Genomic DNA, 21494 nt, shown 5'->3' with positions numbered 1-21494 from the left:
CGTCGTGATCCTCCTCCGCTTCCCAAGGGGACTCCACGCGTAGCGTTTTCTCTGCTCCTTCTAACCTGGATGTTAAGCAGATCGTGATTTTGTTGTTGCTGGATTTGGTGGTTTTTCACACTGGTTGATATACGAGATCACCTGAGAAGACCTGCTGGAAGACCATGACAGGACTTCGCAATCAGAATCAAAAGTCATCTGTCCACCTTGCACGGGTATATGCAATTTCACCTGCATGGGCATATGCAGTTTTACTTTCCACCGCAGCTACATCTGAATTTCAGAGTAGTGACACTGAAAAATTTCACAGAGTGACTGTGGGAGTTTTGATGGCGTATGCTTTGCATTACGCTTTTGATATGTTTTTCAACCGTTTCAATGTTTTACAACTTTAAAAGAAAAAAGAAAAAACCCTGACTGATGCTATTCTTGATGCTTAGTTCCACAAGTTCTTCTGTAGAGTCTCTGGACAAGCAGGAAATCTGGAATATATGTACACTCCCTCTGTCAGTCCCAGTGCACTACAACCTGGACAGTTATCGCTACTTTCCAACCCAAACCCTTGAGCGTGAGGTGCAAATACAAGATTTAACCCCTTGACTGACCTCTTGAGCCCACCAGTTACCAGGCTGCTCCTTGTCGCACCACACCTTTAAGCTCCAAGCAAACAGATACGCTGGAGGGGAGATTCCTCATTCTTAAACTTGCACTTTACTCAGGTTCCTGATCTTTTCATCTCCTTCCAAGGGGGAAAAAAGAAAGAAAGGGAAAAAAAAAATTCCAAAACAAAACAATCCCTGATTGGTGTATTGCAGCAGGACTAATCAGATATGAATGTGAAAATACCAATTTTCTACAGTGCCTTCCACACAAAGAGATGTTGCAGCATTTTTCTGGCAGGAACAAGGATGGACCAGTGTAAAGGTGCTTGTGTATAGGCTATTGGAGATTTAGTGCCTGAAAAAAGTGGTACCATTGTAAGTGTATTTGCGTTAGGGCTTTTACCACAACAGCAATTTTACCACAAAATCCTATCCCCCATGTGACACGGGTGATGATATTTCTAAGAAGATGACAGCCATGACTGAGAGACAGCTCTGAGGAGCCCAAAAATGAACAAGAAGGAACAGGGCTGGGGAGCTGTTCCCAGGGAGGCGGCAGGATTCGCCTCCCCTAGCTTCACCAAAGGTTAAGGGCCCCGCCGCAGCCAATTTCCTCACTTCTAATTGTGTGCTGCACCCCCCAGATGAAGTTGTCTTTTTGCAGTACTTCCAAAACGTGGCTTCTCTCAGGACATTTCACCTGAGATTATTTTCGTCCTCTCCATTTGGGAAGGGGGAAGACTGAGGTGTGGACTGATGAAGTGGTTTGCACAGTGCTGCCCAGCAAATCAGCATCGCAGCTGACTCACGGTTACTGATGCTCGGCTGTGACTTCATGATCATTAATACTGAATCTGTGCCTTGCAGCTACGACTTTGGGCATAAACACAAACCTTTCTGTCAAGCTAGCCAGGTATAAGCATGGTATATAGTGCTTATGTCAACTTTACGCTGACCTTCTGTGGGGAGGCTAGCTTTCGGCCCAAGAGCAGCTGAGGCAAAGTTGCCCCTGCAAAGTGTTTGGCTGCATTTGGAACAACAGCTGAATGCTGTGCCACGCTCTGGGTTATGTGGCTACAGAAATCCTGACCTTGCATCAGGTCCTCCAAAACTGCAATTTGCCACCCTATGAAAGCATGGCTTCCGACTCCTGTAACCACTGCCCAACCTCCCATCTCACTAATACCCAGCTTTTAATTTTTTTTCCCAATACTGTATAAACATTCCTTTTCATCCATTCCTGCAAGGCAGGTAAATGAAATGTTACTTTCATTTGACAGCTCAGGAAAAGGAGAATGGCTAAATAACAGCTCCCTACCGATATGGCAGCTGCTCTCTGGAGTCCCAGGAAAACCCATCAGCGACACTCACCCTCAGCTAAGGTAAAAGCACAATCACGAACATGTTTTAACTCCTGTTAAATTTTGAAACTTTTAAAAACATGTCCTAACTTGCCACGTGTAGACGGGACACAAATGTATTTTAACACGTTTGCTGGCAAATGCACTAAAATGCAACACACCCTGTCAACACTGAAAATTTGAAAACATGTTAATTAAAAGTTTTCACTGACACTTTTTTTTTTTTAATACACCTTTATCCTCGTCCAGACAAGCCTTTAAAGAAAGTGAATCTAAGAGTGGTTTTGAGAGCTGGAATCCAGTGTTTACAGAAATCCCGAAGCAGCGTGTGCTTTCTGGTGTTCCTGTTGTGCCTCTCCCCTGGGCTATCCGAGCTCTGAGGAGGTGCTGGGAAGCCTCCTTGTGTCCTGGGGTGCACGGAGACCTTTCCTCTGTGCAGGGAGGGCAGCAAGCAAAACAAAATTGATAATCAAAGTTTACACCGAGAGATAATGTTCCCTCTAGGCCAAACTACCCCAAAGCCCTTTCTTCTCTTGTCCTGGTCATTATGGAGAAAGAGTGTAACATATGCATTGGAAAGAAAACATCTTGCTTTCCCAGGAACAGTCAGGCTGGGACAGTGAGGGAATTTCATGCTTGTTTTAATTTGTATGTACTTTCTGATAATGAGAGAACAGGACAACATGATCCGAATAATGTTAAAAGTTTCAAGTTCTAAAACTAAATTCAGATTTGTGGAATAGTTGCATCTTTTTCTTTTTCAGATAAATGAGTATTTCATGATGTCCTAATCAGTGCTGAGATTTCTTACTGACACATCACTTCAGTTTCTTCAAGCTTTACTCCAGTTTGGTGCAGTGCTATCGAAAGCTTTTAACCTTTATGTCACTCACAACCATTACAAGCCCTTTACTAATATTTGCCAAGCTTTTATTAACTGAATACATTCAACAATGTTTGTTAAATAGGATCCAGACTGTTTGAATGTCCAGTGTGCTGGGAAACTGAAAACTTAACAGAGCTTATGTATCTTAAAAGTATCACACAGTTTGTCTTTCACATATCTAATAAAAAGAATCTGTCAACCAACTAGACAACCAGCCTCCAGTAATGAGGCTGGTTACTGCTGGGGGAAAAAAAAAAAAGGACCCACAAACTAAAATCAAGAATAAGAAAACCCAACAACAAACCCAACCCAAAACAAACAAAAATTCCTCAGATCATACAAAAGCAAAAACATTCCAATAAAGCTCAAGCTCCTCCCTTAAGAGCAATCACAGCAAGAAACAACAACTAACAGGGAAGGTGCAAATATACCACTAAATGACTGATCCCTGCTATATGCTGATTCTGCTTTAAAGAACTGCATTTCAGCAGCAAAGAGCGAGCATTGGGGCTGCATTACATTAAGCAGTGTGTGAACAAAAAAATGGAGATAGTAGCCCTATAGTAGGGAGCTGTAAACATTTTACATCCATCAGTTCTAAGGATAAATACTGCTCCGACTGTAGTTCCCCAACAGTTTTACCAGGCTAAGTCAACGCTGTGGCAGTCCTTTGCTCCCTTCGTTCCTGTGCCCTGGCCCTACAGCTCTACTCCCTCCATTGTGCGTGCCCTGGCTTTCCTCTGACCTTCTGATAAGCCATTTTAGAGAGTTAAACCAGCAGAAAACTATTCTCTCTTCTTTTTTTTCCCCTCCCCTTTTTGAGGGGGAAAGGGTAGTTTCCTGCTGGTTTAGCTTCTTGTCACTCTTGGTGTGGCCAAACAAGTAGCAGCGATGACAAGCAGGTGATAACCTGATTCGGCATGAAGTTAAGCTGCAGTTCCAATGACATTGGCTTCCACAGCACCACTGCCTCACACAATCTCCCTTCTCTTGCAACTTCTGCTCGTTTCCATTTTCATGTTCCTCCTTCAATTGTGCTGGGAGGAATTATCTGAGTAAAAAATGCCCGATAACCAGGTATTCGTTAGAATGGCATTGACAGGTGATGCCTCATCAAGTTTTTTGGAAAGGCCACGTGTGCTTTGATGATGAGTGCTTTGTGTCATGTGGCTACAGCGTTTTTGATGGACAAGCCAACCCGGCTTTTATGATTGTCAGCTAGATTGGTGTGTGTGTGGAAAACTTAAATAAGAGTGGAACCATGCACAGTTAGGCTGAAAAGTGTCGCAAGGTGTGAAATGAAACTGATGGCCCCAGCTAAACAGAAAGCCATCTAAAATAGGAAATAGGAAGCATTTGTGCTTGTCTCAGAAACTTGGATTCCTGGTATTTAGTTGCGGTGAATTGAAACTGATTTAGGGGTAAATCAAGCAAGGGCTCAGGGTTGTGGACTTAACCTCCATGTCAAATGTCTAGGCTCTCCGTAGGGCTCCGGCTGCAGAGAGAAATCCAAGTGCCAAAGTCTGTAATTTACCCGGCTGGCAGGTAGAGGCTGGTACCCAGGTCTGATTTTATGATTCTGGCTGCCTGAACAGATACATCGTAGCCACAAGGTGCAAAAGGCTAAGCCAGTACAAGTTGTTGTTGTTGTTACTATTATTATTACTATTATTATTACACTCAGCTCAGGAAGACTGATGCTTCAGGTAACTGGAATAAACACTATGTAGTGCATCCCAGTCAACTTGGCAGAAATGTGTGTGACCTGTACTGTCTGGTGTCCTAGTAGGGCACAGATTTGATATCAGTGGTCATATAAACCCCAGCTACACAGAAAGCCATCTAAAATAGGAAATAGGAAGCATTTGTGCCTGTCTCAGAGACTTGGATTCCTTATTTGGTTGCAGGGAAGCATATCCCTTCGCTCGGGAGCCGGCACTCTGACCTCTTTCCTGCCGTGAGGTGCTTTAGCCCCTTTGAAAGCTTAAGAGGCAGTCCCCTTTCATCCAGCAGCTCAATGGTGGGGCTCAGGAAACATGGGTTTAATTCCCACCTAAGAAAATTTGAATCCCTTCATTTACCTCCCCCTGCTTTTCCCATGAAGTTCTAGTGTGAGGGATTGTGAGCACAAATGTTTCTGTTTTCTCTTGCTGAAGCTGTTCGGCAGATGAATTAAGAATAGCTCCTTGGCATGGAGAATTTCATAGTAATTGCTCCAAAAAATGAGCATGATTCTGCAGTCTAATTGTTTAGCATGCTTGCCTGGGAGCAGGAGACAGCTTGCCCCTGGTCCTTGCTCCACTGGAAATGCTCCTGTTTCCTAGTTTCTAGCTCTTGGAGCAAGCAAGGGCTGGCCCCCAGAGCCTAGTGTTAGCAGTCTGACCCAGTGACTACAATATATAGTCGTGATCCCTTTTTATCTCATTCTTCAGCCTCCAAATAATCATTTCTTTGCAAAGTGGAACAAACTGAGCAGAGAGAGCTGGTATGCTGTGGCACTACCATGCTTCCAGCTAGGCAGGTCAGCTGCGCAGCTTACGCTAGGAGTAAGAGAGAATTGCGGGCCATGGCCCCTTCGCTACCGCGTGACAGGACCTCCTTCACACCCAGGGTAGGTCAATGCCCATGGACATCACATGCGCAGAGACCTCCTCTGTGTCTCTCCAGGGAAGGCCCTTGGGCACCTGCTTCTGGAGCGCTCTGAAGAAAGAGGACAACTGAGGTGGGACAGAGTCTGTTGGCTGGGCACCTCTGGTAGTACCTCTAGCCTCTTTCTTTCCCTCTGTTGGCATTTTGAAAAACTGTGACAGATCATACCTTCAAGCTAGGACTACTGGGTCCAGTCTGATGAATTCAGCAACTGAGTGACGGTTTTAAATTCTCAGTTTGGGTTTGGATGACCAAAATGCACATATGTCCTTTTGTAGATCTAGATGCAGTTTTTAACCCCTCAACAGACAGACAGGTTCATTGACGCTTCGTATTAGATACATCAGACTTTCCATCTTTTTTTTTTTCTTTTCCATTGGCACAGTGAAAGAATGAATCATACTATTCAGAGTATCATTCCAGTATTATATACCCACCACAATTTTATTTTGGTTTACATTATGTCTAAACATTTTGATATTAGAAAGTATTTATTCTATGTGTATTTTGTCTTTTAGCATCTTGCTTTTCATAGTCACCTGATGCAAGAGGATTAAGTTCATACCCAATTCTGCAAACCCCTAGAAAAGTCCACCTTACTTACACAGCGAGTCCAGTTGTCATTAGGAGTATGGATCTGTAGGATGAAAGCCACCAATTTAAATTAAATAGGTGACAGAAATTACTGTCTGCACATTGAGGGGATTGATCCAACCTCTTAATGTAAGAAATGAGTAATGAAGGTCTTTTTTTTTTTTAACAGTGTCGCTAGAATTTTGCTGTATAAATGTTCCTGTAGCCACATACCGATTTTTGAATACGTACCAACTGGGACAACTGAGAGGTCATTTCTGTAGCCAATATTGCAAGAAACCACAACTATGAGGCTCAAAGACTGCAGGCCAGTAAATTAAGTGTTTTTAAAACAAATGGGTTAACAATTACAAATTCACCTGTTTGATTTATAATGGCACATATTCATAATGCAAGAGACAGGGGGGGTTATTGGTGCAAAAACTAGTTTAAGACGGGGGCATTTGTGCCCATATTCCTGCACTGTGGCAGACTGCCTATGTGATTGGGGTAAGTCTCTGTAGGTGTATCTGCCCTGCAGATCAGGGTGCTGGGTTGGGGCACTAGCTGTAGTACATCTTGTGGATATTGGAAGCAGACATGGAGATAAGCGCAGGTGAATTGACTCCACATCTTGGTGAAGAAAATTTTTCTGCCTTGAACATTCTTTATCTGTGTTGCCAAACACACCTTGTACCCAAGCTTCTATCCAGCCACTGTCAAGCAAAGGCAGCAGGAGGGCTGCATGGATAAACAAGAAGCTCCTGACTAAACTCGAACATAACAAGAAAACACTCAAGAGGAAGAAGCAGGTGACCCAGGAGGAATATAGAGACAGTGTGCAGGGATGGGGTTAGGAAAGCCAAAGGCCACGTGGACTTGAGTCTGGTGAGGGGTTGTCATGATTTAACCCCCGTTGGCAGCTAAGCACCACACAGCCGCTCGCTCACCCTCCCCGCCCCCAGTAGGATGGGGGAGAGAATCGGGGGAACAAAAAAAAGTAAAACCCATGGGTTGAGATAAAGACAGTTTAATAGGACAGCAGAGGAAGAGAAAATGATAATAATAATAATAATAATAATAATAATAATAATAATAGAATATACAAAACAAGTGATGCACAATGCATTTGCTGGCCACCCGCCAACTGACACCCATCCCATCCCCAAGCAGCGACTGCTGTTTCCCAGCCAAGTCCCCCAGTTTATATACTGAACATGACTCATATGGTATGGAATAGCCCTTTGGCCAGTTTGGATCAGCTGTCCTGGCTGTGCTCCCTTCCAGCTTCTTGTGCACCTGGTAGAGCACGGGAAGATGAAAAGTCCTTGACTATTATAAGCACTACTTAGCAACAACTAAAATATCAGTGTGTTATCATTATTACACTAAATCCAAAACACAGCACTATACCAGCTACTAGGAAGAAAATTAACTCTATCCCAGCTGAAACCAGGACAGGGACGAGAAGGGCTTCTACAAGTACATCAGCAGCAAAAGGAAGACTAGAGAAAATGTGGGCCTGCTACTTAATGGGGCAGGAACCCTGTTGACAAAGGATACAGAAGACACCAAGCTACTGAATGCCTTCTTCACCTCAGTCTTTGCTGGTAAGACCAGTCTTCAGGAACACCAGGCCTCTGAGATCAAAGGGAAAGTCTGGAGCAAGGAAGACTTATCCTTGGTGGAGGAGGACCCCATTGAAAGGAACATTTAAACAAACTCAATGTATACAAGCCCATGGGATCTGATGGGATTTACCCACAAGAGTTGAGGGAGCATCCTGATGTCACTGCAAGGATACTCTTGGTTATCTTTGAAAGGTTGTGGTGATTGGGGCAGAATCCTGAGTACTGGAAGGAAGCAAGTGTCACTCCTATCACCAAGAAGGGCAAGAAGAAGGATCTGGGGCCAGCCAGATAGGCCAGCCAGAGTCTCCTCAGTTGCCAAGGAGAGACTGTGGAGTCTCCATCCCTAGAGATCTTCAAAAGTCACCTGGACGCAGTCCTGGGCAACCGGCTGTAGGTGACCCTGCTTGAGCAGGGGGGTTGGACCAGACGATCCCCAGAGGGGCCTTCCCACGTCAGCCGTGCTGTGGTTCTGTGTGATGCGGTGTGTGATTTTGTTTATAGTGCCGCCTCAGCTATGCCTATACTCACTTCAATTTCAAGATGTTGCATTCCTCTGACCTTGTGCCTCAGTTAAATGGTTTATGAAACATGGATATTAATACACCCTCTTATGTGCCTTGGAAGAATAAATACACCAAAGATTGTGATGTGCTTTCAGTAAATGGGGCATACAAATGCCTCCGTAACACATTTATAGGAAAGAGAAACTTTACAATCTTTTTTTCCCTGTACAGTACAAATTACATTAAAGTGTGAGACAACAATATCTGTAATAATGTTCTTGAAACTAGGTCCTAGGAAGCTGAGAAAATCATAGGTTTAATGTGAACTCCTGCCTTTATAAGTTCCCATGCCTTCTATGATACTGTGTTAGAGTCTATACAGAGCAGATGAAGCTGTGTCATAGTAATTTTTGTTTATTCCTTTTAAATTATACTTTCTCACACTTTAGTAAGGTCTCCCATTTCCCCCCATGCAGCCATAAAAGGCTGGCTTCAGATGTTTAGGCTCCAGCCACGCACGCGGTCTTTTATTGACAAAAGCAGATGGCGATTTCCCCTGCAATCCGTTTCCTTTTCACTGACTGGCATGTGAAACACGGAGAGCATACTGGAGGACATGCCGTCATACCGCGCCAGCCTCAGCGCGCTCCCCTTGCACGGGAGAGCCCAGGACCTGCCTGCCCATGAGGGGTCTGAATTACTGGAAACTATTTCACATTTGGCTTAGAGCTATTTTGACAATCTTCAGCTGTATCCTTTATTTCTTCCTTAGCATGTAAATGTCCTTTTTATAGCAGCTATTCTTACAGGATTTATAGTTCTCTTTTCTTAAAACTTCTCATTCCCACTTCCTCATTTTTATTTAAGTCAGTCCCTTTTCATCTCCTGGGCATACCACGCTACACAAAACACATACATTCAAGCAGTGAAATCTTGTGTCTTCCTCAAATTATGTCATGATGCTGGTCTCTATTACCCGGTTTTTAATCTTCAAAGTGGCAATTATGTCCTTTTTGCCATACTGCCTCTCATGCTTATGAGGAGCTCCGCAAAATGTATTATTATCTTCCTTCGTATGCTTCCTTAAAACCCTCCTTTGCTATTACACCTACCAGTGCAGAGCAATGACTGGTTACTCCATTGATTTCAGTTTTTGTCCTTGGATTTATTGGTAGTTCTTTGGAGTCTGAAATCTCTGTGGGATCAAGCCTATCTTTGTGGGCTGACAGTGCTTTATCAGTTAGCACAAGGACAGAAAAAGTGCAAATTTAAGCCTCTGAGGTGCTTTAATCTTAGCAGTCCCTGAGCAGAGTTCCCCTTTCTGCATCTTGCTCAGCTTTGCTAGGGAGGATGTGCAGCTCACTCGGTGTGTGGGCATAAAGCCTGTAAAGAGCTTTGGAGGAACAACTGCTTTGACACAGCACATGCAAGGAACAATTTATCTTTCATTCTTAGACCCCCATACATCATGGGCACTTTAATTTCGTTTTCTTTACCTCTGTCAGGATTTTTAGATTGCTTTTCATATGGCTATGTTCAGCACTATTTCTTGCAGAACCATTTCCATTTAGATTTTTCATTCATGTACAAGGAAAAATTTCTGAAATGGACTAATAGAGCATCTGACTCATTTAAATGCTTATAAGCCTAATACTGCATTCACATTACTGAAAAATACTGAAATGTTTTCCTTTAAATATGAATTTTATGAAACATAATCATGGGAACTTTTTGTATTCTTAAGCATTGTGAAGTTTGTACATACAAGAACATTTGAGTTGCAGTCATGGGTGGTCTGGAAGACTGTGAGCAGCAAGCATGAAGCACCTCCACACTAGTAAGGGCAGGAAAAATTCAAGCCAAAGATGATGGAAAAGCCACAATTATCACTGGATGTGCAGTTGGATTTTCAGTGCCCAAAGAAAACAGGTAACATCATGCTTTTTGAAATCCCCTTCCAGGCTTTGCACATTTGCAACAAAGTGAAATTCAGTTCTTCTACAGGCTGCAACTTCTCTGGTGGTGACAAACAGAAACTCAGGTTCAGGCAGATTCAAAATGGAGCTGCAAATTGGCTTAAGCAGGCAAATTGAGAGCATCCACTCTGCAAAGTTTGTTCTTTATGGAAAACACAATTTGAGTCTTCACATATTGATACTAACAATGTCTCAAGGTATAAACACATATTATAGTGCTATCAAACTTTTCGAGCAAGGGGTCAGTGGGTTTCTTGGGAGATTTGGATAAGGACAGCTTCTTTCTTCTTTATGAGCTCATCATTCCCCAGATAGAGCAGAGACCAGTCCTTGGAAGGCTTTCATATCTCACCTCTCATACTTCACACCTCATATAAAACCTCTTTATAGAGGGTAGGGCACAGGGAGACTCCTGCCCTCCTCCCCTCAGGGTGCAGGACCCTGTTTCCAGCACAAACCCTTCCTCTTCTCCTACTTCCCCCTGCCCCCTTCTCAGGACCTCCAGGTCCACAAGTGACCCTACACATGCAGAAGCTCTATGCTGCTTTGGCACTTGCTTGAGGAGAAAGAGGAGCATGGCTGACAGGGGTGAAGAAGGAGCCAGGAGCTGAGGTGGGTTTGGCTGGACCTGGCCAGTGGAGCAGAGGGGAAGGACACTCTTGTCCCAGACACTCAGCTCTGCAGTAGTGTCACCAAGCTGTAATGCCACTGTCCTTTAGTACCGTTGTCAGCAAGCACAGCTACCCTGCCCCTCACTGTGCTGCTCCTCGTCCCAGGAAAGGAAGCTTTCTTTGTTCTCTACCATCAGGTTGTGCTTCAGAGCAGACAATTGTATCTCAAAAAGGCATTGTGTATGATTAGAAGAAGCCAGGCTGTCTGAAAGGTTTCAGAGGGCAGGTTTTGGCACCACAGCACCTGAGACTGGGAAATGATTGTATTATCTGGCTGTTTCTCCTCAGAAATACAAACTACATCCAGCTGCGCGGCCAACAAAAGGGTAAAAAGAGGAGGAAGGCTGACCACACCTTTCTCCAAGCTGTGGGTTCCCTTTATCTTTTTCTGCTGCGACAAGGCAGGAAACACAATTTAAGTTTGCCTGGGTGTTGATACAGACCGGTGGTACAAGGCTGTGGTCTCCAGCTCATTGCTACCATCGGAGAAGTGCTGGGGACAGGACATTTCACTCACTCTGTAGGAACTGCACATCTCGGGGGTGCGTTAGGTGCCCCCCGAGGTGTTTCTGGCAGTACTGTTTGGTGGGGAGGACTCCAGCTCGCTGCCCCAGTGGGCGGCCCTGTGCCCATGGGTGGGAGAGCAGGGGCTGGCAAGTAAATTATTAGCGGAGCACAAGGTCCGCGAGCCTCAGAGCAAAAAGTGGGCTTCTCACAAGCTGCATCTTTGGATGTATCGAAATGTATCATAATGTAGTGAGTTGCTTCCCTTCTGATGCCTCAAAACGAAGTCCAGGGCAAATCACCCTGCTTCTTTCTCTTCCTCAAACCTTCATGGGTGGCCCCACAGAGATATCAACAAGTTTGACAAGGGAATGAAAAAATGCAGTGGTTTTATTTTTATATCTGCATTTATTTTCTGTTTGGTTTGAGTTACTTGGAAATCTCTTTATATAAAAATACTTTGCAATGTCATTGGTTTCCTTGGGTGGAATTCGTCTCCAGCTCTGCAGAAATGCTGTACAAATGTTATACTCTCACAATTGTACTTGAGCAGTTGTCAGAGTCTTCAGAAAATGTAACAGAATATAAACTAATACAAGCATTCAGACCCGGTATTTCTTAATTTTATTTTTAGTAACTGATGATAGATTGCTGGTTCAATTAGATGTGGAGGAAGTCTTCCAAACACGATGTTTTTCACCTTAAATTTTGTACTTCAAAACCCAAATCTGTATATCTACAAGTACATCTGCACACAAATATATCTGCTATGCATTGACTCACTAATCCATTCATCATACACAACCCTTTACAAGTATCACAAACTTGCTGCAGTTAAACAGAGATAAGAGCAACTCTAGTTCTGGTTTTAATTCTGCTTTACTCGGCATGTGTGTTTAGATATGTCAACTGTAGATGAGATTTCTGAAAGGTGTCCTTGCTAAAATCAATACACATTTTAAGTTACTCTTACACTTCATTAATGAAGACATGGTTTGGTATTTACTAGATCTTACCCACTGAAGCAGCACATGTATAGGATCAGGAGAAAATGTGAAAGGTAGTCTTGCACTACTCAAATCACCACTATATTTGCATATTTCTGAACAGAAAATCAAGCCAGCTCTCGTTTCCAAAGAAGTTATTGAAAACCTCATTGATGGCTGCACTTGCCGTTGCACTCTGCTTTTATTAGTTCTATTAATGATGTTAGGCAGATACATATTGTTCTCTTCCAAGCAGCTTTCACAGGGTTAGTATCTAAAGTGCTTTGTTTTCTGACTAAGTTTAATGATAATTGATAACAAAGAATACATGGAAATTGTAGAAATTTGCTTTTCTGAGAACTGTTTTGTAACCAGGTCCAACAGCCCTGTGGAAGATCCACCATCCCTCTGTGTTAGTCTTCTTACCTTTTTGCAAATACTAATACTAATACTAATACTAATACTAATACTAATACTAATACTAATACTAATAATGTTTATTAGAGTAGCAGGGCCATCAAAGTAAAGCTTTTCAGGGTGACAGTCAAATGCTGAGTAGTAGGTAGCTCCCCCCACGCCCAAGGTTTACAGTTAGACAAGACAAACACAGGAATGGGGAAGAGAGCATGGCAGCACAAGCAGAAACAGCCACAAAAGCGTTCCCCTTTTCAGGGGGTGGGAAAGGGGCAGCTTGTCAGGGAGGAGGACACCCCAGGGGAATGGAAGAGTGTTGGGGGGCAGGCTGGGAGGAGGCAGGGAGGGGACAAGGTGCTCTGCGAAGCTGGGGAGAAGATCAGCCAGGACCAGAGCAAGCCTCCAATTGGCACAGAGCAAAAAAAGACTTCAAGAAAACCTCTAAAGGTGCAAATGTCCGGCACTTCCCGGTTTGGCTGCTGTTATTCCTGTTAGCTGGCAGCTGCCTTCCTCTTTCTTTGCAGTCCTTCCCCAAAGCCATATGGAAGTAGGATTAAGGTGGGTGGAAAGCACCACCTTTCTCCTCATAACCTCAAAGCCAGGGGATCTCCTCTGAATGGCTCGGGGCCTGGCGTTACTGCCACCATCTGTTAACTGCTCCTCTTCTGTATTATGGCCATGGTGGTGTTCAACGGCCTCAGACAAGATGCAGACAAGGTTCACTGTCTGCAAACATAGCTGGAGGCAGCTGGGAGAGCTTGCTGTATCGTAGTGGTGGATGTGACAATGAAAACATCCTCACTCTCTTTTTGTGCATGGGAAACAAACGGGTTAAATGATTTCCCTGGGGTCACACAAAATGTCAGCAGAAAGGGGAGAACAAAACTTACTTTTCATGAGCTCAGAGCTATACTTCAAGTCTAAAATCCCTGCAGCTCTGGTACAGGCAGAAGGGAAGGTAAGGAAAGAGGAAAAAAGATTAGTGAAGACAGGACGTACTGGCTCATGACGGCTCATACAAAGCACCTTAATCGAAGCTAAGCTTTTACACAGCAGCACTGCAAATGGTGTGGAATTCACATCTGAAATTAAAATATTGGCAGAAATGTAGTCTGGGACTATATTTGATATTCTGTTTTTAGGGTCTGTATCACTGTATCTGAGCACCTCATGATCATCAGTGGATTTTATCCTCACAAAATCATAGCGAGGAAGAAAAGTTTCATCCCCATCTTGGGACGGCAGAATTTAGGCAGATGACTGGTGAAATACATTATCTTGGGGTCCCCAGGAAGACTGAGGTTGGGTTCAGCTGTAGAGCAAAAGCCTTGTAAGTTTCAATCTATATTCCTAAATCCCTTAAATCACCTTTTCTGAATTGGATTTTTATGAATGTGAAGTCTACTGCAGAGTCTGTGTTTATATTGCTCTCTGAGAGAGAGAGAGATGTGTGGCTCCTGCTTTCCTGCTGGATCTTGCTTGGAGAGATTGTTGGGAGCCTTTTCAATAGAATTACGAGGAAAGGCATGGGCCTGCTGCAGGGGTAGGGAAGCTGAGAACAGTGAAATGGAATGAACAATTTCATTTGTTCACCAACCTCAGGACTATTTGGCCATATGGGTAGCCTTGGGAAGCTGTTCATGTGAGGAGCTGGAGGAATGCACACTTGATGCTGCAGGAATGAGTATTGGAAAGGGGAGATTGCAAGAAGCAGCTTCTTAAACTCTTCACTCTGGGCAATGGATCTGATGAGAAGTGGACATGAGTGCTCCCAATGACACCCCTGTCACCCCTTTCTCCTGAACAATGCCCTGGACATCAGCATGGCATACTCTCTCTGTGGCTCTAGCAATTGTCCTTGGGAGCCCGTGGATCAAGGGACTGATGTAAAGGTTGGGATCCTCTCACAGCTCATTTGGAAGAAATTTCAAGCCTCTCCCATTGATTTACCTTGCCATTCAACCCAAGAAAGCATTTTAAGATGCATTCTCTGTATTGGAATGTACTGATTGTTATATGCTCTTGAGATCTTGTTTATTATTGCCTTTTCCTCTCATACTGTGTCATAGAAGAGCTATTCAGTTTGCCTCCCGCCCGTCCCCCCCTCCTTGCCTCAAGAACAAAGCAAATCACTGCATACTGTCCCGCTGCTTATGCATGCAGTTTTCCTGAGGCCTCAATCAGCACAACATTTCAAGGCTTAGATTTGCATTTCCCAAGTCAGGGCTCAGAACCCCAGATGGAGTCTAGGTGGTTAGTAATGCGTCCATTAACCTGAAAGAAATTCACATCCCTTCCACATCTATTCTTATACCTAGTTTACAACTGATAGATCTGTAAGAGAGCCTGCAGCTGATACTCATTTGGGCACTGCAGGCTTAGATACCAGCAGAAGTCTCTGACGATCTGGAAAAAGGACAGGATATTGTATGGACATTAAATAGGCCAGTTATTTGTATTTCCTTACTAATACTTTGAGCATTGTCTGTAGGTCTCAACTTCAATCGTCAATTGCTCAATGACCATGTAGACAAGTATACATTGCGTTTATTGCCACATTGTAAAGAGCAGCCCATCACGCTAAACACTGCAAACTCTATCTGCCTTATCACTGCAGGATCGTGTTGTGTCCTGTTGGATGGTATCACAACAGAGGCTTTGTTTGTGTAATGCTAGACTTGAGTGTTCAACATAATGAATACTCTCTTATAGCTAGTTTACACAAGGATAGTTGCTGTTTTTCACAATGAGTGTTTTTAAACATATGCCTGTATAGTGAACATAACCTAGAAGAACTTGAAACTCCCATCTAAATGGTGTATTTGATTCTCATATCCAGGATTTTTTTCTGGGATACTCTGTCAAAAAAGTGTTCTCTTGTTCTTTCTTTTTTTTCCCTATAATTGGAGGAGAATGTTTGTACATTAGATAATTCAATATTATTCTGCTTAGTGCTTAAATCTTCTCGATGTTATAACTTTTTAATGTTTCTTTTCACCTAGTTCATTAGTCTCTAAAGGGCCTACCAAATTGTCAGTCACATTTCTCTGTTCCATAAAGCACTATCCACCATGTTATACTATTTCGATTTTTTTTCTCTTATCATTGGTCTGTGTGATCCCTGGCAAGAGAATAAACATGGTAGGTTCTCAGATATTTGGTTCCATCATCAGAGGAGAAAGGCTTTGGTATTAGTTTCTTTTCAGGGTCAAGAATCATGCATAGAAATGAGAGCATCTAATCACAACTATCTTCTCCTCTCAGAACAGTAGCTACCTTCAAATAGCATCTATTCACAACCTTTTCTGCCATTATGAATGGTGTAGTACACTCAAGCGTAATCAGTATTGATACCACAGAAAGGAATACATAATAATACATTTATGTCTCTACACTCAAGAATAAAAACGTATAGAGGGAAAGGCATAAAGAGGTCACACCAGTGCTTGAATATACCAGCTGCAAAGCAAATGAGCTGGGGAGAGTCAGTGTCTACACTCAGAGTTCTGAGTCTCTAGTTGTGACAGCATTCACAGAAGCTGCTTTACAGATTAGGGAATTGTTTTCAATTAGGCCATTGTTTTCAGCACTGACTGTCTAACCCTGCTAACCTTGGGGTTAGAAAACACAGTGGTAGAATGCCAAGCCTGCATAAGCCTTGTCTGAACTTCATCTTCTACCTCTTTGTGCCCAGTGGAGCTGCAATACAGCAGCTCCTGAAGAGTCCAGAGGAAGACAAGACTAATACATCCAAGACAAACAAGAAATACAAAGCACCAGTCCTTATGGATATATGGTGTATAATCCTGCAGCATAGCTGTCATTAGCAGCTACTACACTCGAATAGAGATGATTGCAGACTTTGGCAGTAATTATTTTTTATTTGAAAATGAAAGTTTGAAACCAAAATTTTTCCCATGAACATATTGGTTTTGACTTCAGATGGAGAAACTTTCCAGTTCAGGATGAAATTTATGGTCAGAATGAAAGTGAGAGAAAGAGGATGAGGATGGAAATTCATATTCTTTGGGATGACTCTGTGGTACCAACCAAGACAGATATTTTTGTCAGAGGAGAACTTACACCCTCTGTAGCCTGCAGCATCATAACTTAGGTACTTATCTCAGTGCTGGAAGATTAGATTTCAGCATGCCAAGCTATTGTGGGGAGCCGCCTTCTTTCTCTCGGTCTTTCCTTTTGTATATATCCCACTCTATAATTAATTTGTATTTCTAGGTAGAAAAAGACAAATAATTGAAATATAAAAAAGTTTAACAGATGGTAAAACTTTGTATCAGTCTGAATAGCAACAATAATTCAATGCTCAGTTTTTACTGAAAATATGCACAAAATTGCCTGTTAGCTATTTTTAGTGCTCTGTGAATGGTCAGCATTTGTCAAACTCAATTCAATGTGCACCAATAACCTTCTAAAACCATCCTTTCCATTGTATAGGCTGTTCCTCGATATGCTGTTCTTCATCTGTTTTCTTAACATTTTCTCACAAGTTTTTTACTGTTGCTATCACTAGTTCATATCTTTTGCTGGTACCCATGTTAGGAAGCGAGTATTATCAAGCAGGTCTGCTTAGAGAAGATGAGGTGGCCAGAGGACTGTAGTCTGGTAGGAAAAGCCTTAAGGAAATTGATAAATAACTCCCTGCTTTTTCATCAGATCTTCACTGCTAGCCTAGGGATCAAGTGGGATTTTAATATCTGATTGTACTAGCAGAAATGAAACCAGTTCCGCACAGCCCAGCCCATCATCTTTGTATCTTTTATAAGATGCATCCTAAAAGACAACAATCAACTACTGTGTGGGATTTCTTCTCCCTTCTTCTTCCCTAAGGGGCAAGCATACTTTGGAGTGCAATAGACATGCCCAAGATCTAATGAGTAAAATGAATACTTTCTGGGCGGTGAATTTTTACCATGCTAGAAAACCATTCACCTGGACCAAAAAGAGTTTGACTAAAACTGCTAAGTATAAAGTAGGAACAGGAACAAAGTCAACTGAAAATGCTGATAACTGACTGTAGTCTTCCCTTATTTGTTCTCTTGCTAAAGCTGAACTAGCAGCCACTGTGGAGTTCTTTTCTGGCCAAAAAAAGTCTGGCGAAGATGAAACTTCAGATACACTGAAGAGACTGGGAGGGGATGCTGAAATATGGCTGTGGGTGGAGATGTCTGAGGGGATGTGTGACCATGCAGACAATCTTTACATGTTAAAAAAAATTGCAGTCAAAGAGATAAATATTACCACAAACTTAAAAAAAAAAAAAAGAAGTGCAAGAATGCTCTCAAGCCCCTGGCAGCCAAAAAGACAGGAAATGTTTATTCATATATGGATCTATGTATTTAAAAATGAATAAAATGTTGCCCTCTGAGGATGACAGCTTAGACATAAACTACAATAGGAATTGTGGTGTGATTAAAGAAGAGTGCATACCTCTGAGGATAATAAAGAACTGATTCCCTTAAACATTGTGCAAGCTTTGAAATCAGTGTCTGTTCTGGACAGCATCCTAGGAAGCTATCCAGATACAGTAAATCAGGGAGAAGTGGCTGAAATGTCTGGGGACTTTTATTCCTAGTATAATTGTATTTGAAAAAGTTACCCTGAAAGGGTTTGCACAAAAGATAGTGGCAGAAAGATGCTGCAGTTAAAAAAAAAAGAAAATATTTACATTATTGAGAAAGGACCACAGTCATCCCTGCTTGGAATTATAGGATATGGACCTGCAGCCAAGGGAGTTGCTATTCAGGCGGTACTCTCCACAGCACTCTGATGAGATTTACTTGCAGTACCTGCTCCAGGGAGTATACCTGGTGGGATTATTTTACAGTCCCTCTAAGGGGTTAAAAAGAAATCTGAACGTCAGAAGAGGGAGCTCAGATGCAGTTGAAATGACAGTGGTGAAGATTAATGTTCAACCTCTGCCCTTGACAAGCCTCTAAGGCTTGGCAGTTTCTCACTAGAAGTCTATAAAATGCTTAGGCATGATTGCTACACTTTGGGAAGAGCCAAATTCCTGAATTCTCTGAAGGGAACAAAAATAAAGAAATTGTGTTAATCATATATACTTCACTCCTATGAGAAGGTTACCGAGTTGTTTGTATATTTTATATCAATTCATATCGCTTCCTACAGTTGGCAATAAAACCCTCACCAAAACTTTGGCAAGCAACTAAGAAAATGTTCTGCCAGACACCATTAATACAGATCAATCTGGTTTCCTTTGCATGAACCAGAAGATTACTTTCCTGAGGCAAATCACAAACAGTTTTTTCCTCAAAAGCTTGCTTTTTCAATCCTACTGCATGCCAACAAATCTAGGATAATTCATAGATTCATGGATGTTAAGGCCAGAAGGGATGATTAGATCATCTACTCTGACCTCCTATACATTTCAGACCAGTACGTTTCACCCAGTTACCTTTGTACTGTGCTCATTAACTGGTGTTTGGCAAAAGCACTTCCTCAGAAAGTTATTCAGTCTCGATTTGGAGACATCAAGAAAAGAAAATCCACTGCTCCCTTGGCAGTTTCTCCCCACCCCACTAATTAATTACTCTCACAGTGATAAAAAAAAAGGGCTTTTCTTCCCAGGTTGAATTTGTTTGGCTTCAGCTTTCAGCCACTGATTCTTGGTACACTTCTCTCCACTAGATTAAAGATCTTCTTAGTATTATCTCCTCATGAATAAACTTACTCTCAATCTTTGATAAACTAAATAGATTTGATTTCTGAAGTTTCTCACTGAAAAACACTATATCCAGCCCTCAAACAAATTTTGTGGTTATTTTCAGTATCTTCTCCAATTTTAACATTGTCTATGAACGTTGAATAAACTATGGTTCTCATGAATACTGAACACAGAGGTAAAACCCATTTCCCTAGCCTTATTCACAGTCCTTCTTTTGACAAAAGGTAGGATAGCTTTATTCAGAGTACTTTCTGACATCATCACAGTGCAAATGAATGGCCATGAGGTAGGCTGGACAGGGGAAACTGGAAATACGACACAATTCTTCTTCAGGTAGGGCCATTGACCAACAGAAGAGACAGTCAAAGAGAAGATGGCTTTCTGCTTTGTGATGTCTCCCAGTCAAGCCTGGAGGCCTTTCTGGAGGACTCACATTGGCTTTGGCATCACTCATGTGACTCTACAGTGAGTCAGTTTAGAAACCTAAATGTACAGAAAGCTGACCTGTGTGGGCGAGCAAACAGGTTACTCTCTGCTTCAGTCCCTAAAGTGTGGGCTTACTGTAGGGTCAGATGTATGCCAGAGCCGGTACACGAGAAGGAGCAGGACTACATCTCCAAGCAGGGCAGCGGAGGAGCGATACGCGCATGACCGCTGCTCAAGCACAGCAATTGGATCAGCTCAACTAGGCCGTAAAAATGTCATTTCCGTGACCGTGACCACTTATTCCAACTTCAGAGTGTTTATGGAATTTCAGTCCAAAGCGTAAGTCATATTTGCAATTCGTTTTTGAAATTTCAGCCTCCAGTGATCTAAATGGAACATATGCTAAGGGAATATCTTGAAACTCCTAACAGAGCTAGACTCCTAGCACTTGAAGCACCATTCCAGTTAAACTTGTGGGAAATACTGATTTGAGGCCAACTTTTCACAAAGTTCAGACACATCCAGAGCTGAGGTTTACCTTCATGATCATCTCAGCTGCAAAGAATGTAAAAAAGCAAGGAAGTTGTTCCATGCAACATTCTCGCAGGCAATAGAGCAAATACAAGAATTTGCCAGATAAAAGAACTCCCCAGTCCTAAGTGCTTATTCCTATTCTCAATCTGCACTTTATTGCTGTTACTGTTGTGTTCATAGGGCTGTGCAATAAACCACGTTAGTGAAACGATCCCATTTATAAAGCAGCAAACAAACGACTGCTTTGTTGAAGGACAGGAGAAAGTGGGAATCTCTTAATGAAACAATTTGATTAACAAAGGAACAGAACAGAACAACCACGGCAACAAAACCAACCTCTGTGGATGCTTAAAAACCAAAAAATCTAACTCAGAGTATTTCTCAGGCCATTCTGTCAGTATAGCCCTGGAACGTGCCACAGATGAAGGGACAGAAAACGTTGTTTGAGGATAGAAGTGAGTTTGGGAGGAAAGTGAGAACTGAAGGACAGCAGGAAACACTTTTGCTAGTTGACAAGCAGTAATGCGGAATGACAACCTGATGTAAAGGATCAGAAATAGGTTAGAAACTTAGTAATCAGTAGTTCGTCAACCCTTTTTCTTTTCAAGGTAGACATATTGTGCAAGAAAAACTTATTTATATGCTAGAAAATTATACCTTAATTAGACTAAACTTAAAGGCGGGCAGTCAAATCAGCTTTAGTAATAAACTGCCACTTTCTTCTACAAAGTACCTAGCAAGTTTCCTCGGAGAAGGTTTGATTATACAGTAGCAAACATTCTGACTGACAGTCTCCCCAGCATGGTAAATGGGGTAGCAAAGATACGAGTTCTTTTGTGGGGAGGGGGGGAAGTATAGAGTGCATATGCAGCCCCATTTGCCTTACTTGTTCAAGGGCAGGCCCTTGCCTTTCTTGTTATCTACTTGCTTGCTGCTCTTGACAAATTTCCTTACAACTTACACAAGGAGTTGTAAGTACCTGACATTACCTTGCCTGCTTCAATATATATATATAAACACATCGATACATATATACACATATGCATATACATATATAGAGATATCTATTTTT

General features: G+C 42.4%; 1 long non-coding RNA gene across 1 annotated transcript in view; it reads left to right on the top strand.

The window, feature by feature from the left end:
* Positions 1-21494, top strand: part of LOC142407697 (uncharacterized) — a 62149-nt gene that overhangs the window by 968 nt on the left and 39687 nt on the right. Inside the window, exons 2-3 of the long non-coding RNA XR_012775014.1 lie at positions 1883-1984; positions 9950-10134. This is a non-coding gene — a long non-coding RNA (uncharacterized LOC142407697). The remainder of the gene's footprint in view (positions 1-1882; positions 1985-9949; positions 10135-21494) is intronic.

Source organism: Mycteria americana, chromosome 3, assembly GCF_035582795.1.
Source record: "Mycteria americana isolate JAX WOST 10 ecotype Jacksonville Zoo and Gardens chromosome 3, USCA_MyAme_1.0, whole genome shotgun sequence".
Classification (NCBI taxonomy): domain Eukaryota; kingdom Metazoa; phylum Chordata; class Aves; order Ciconiiformes; family Ciconiidae; genus Mycteria; species Mycteria americana.
Note: the sequence above shows the minus strand (reverse complement) of the source record. Positions and strands in the feature narration are given on the sequence as shown.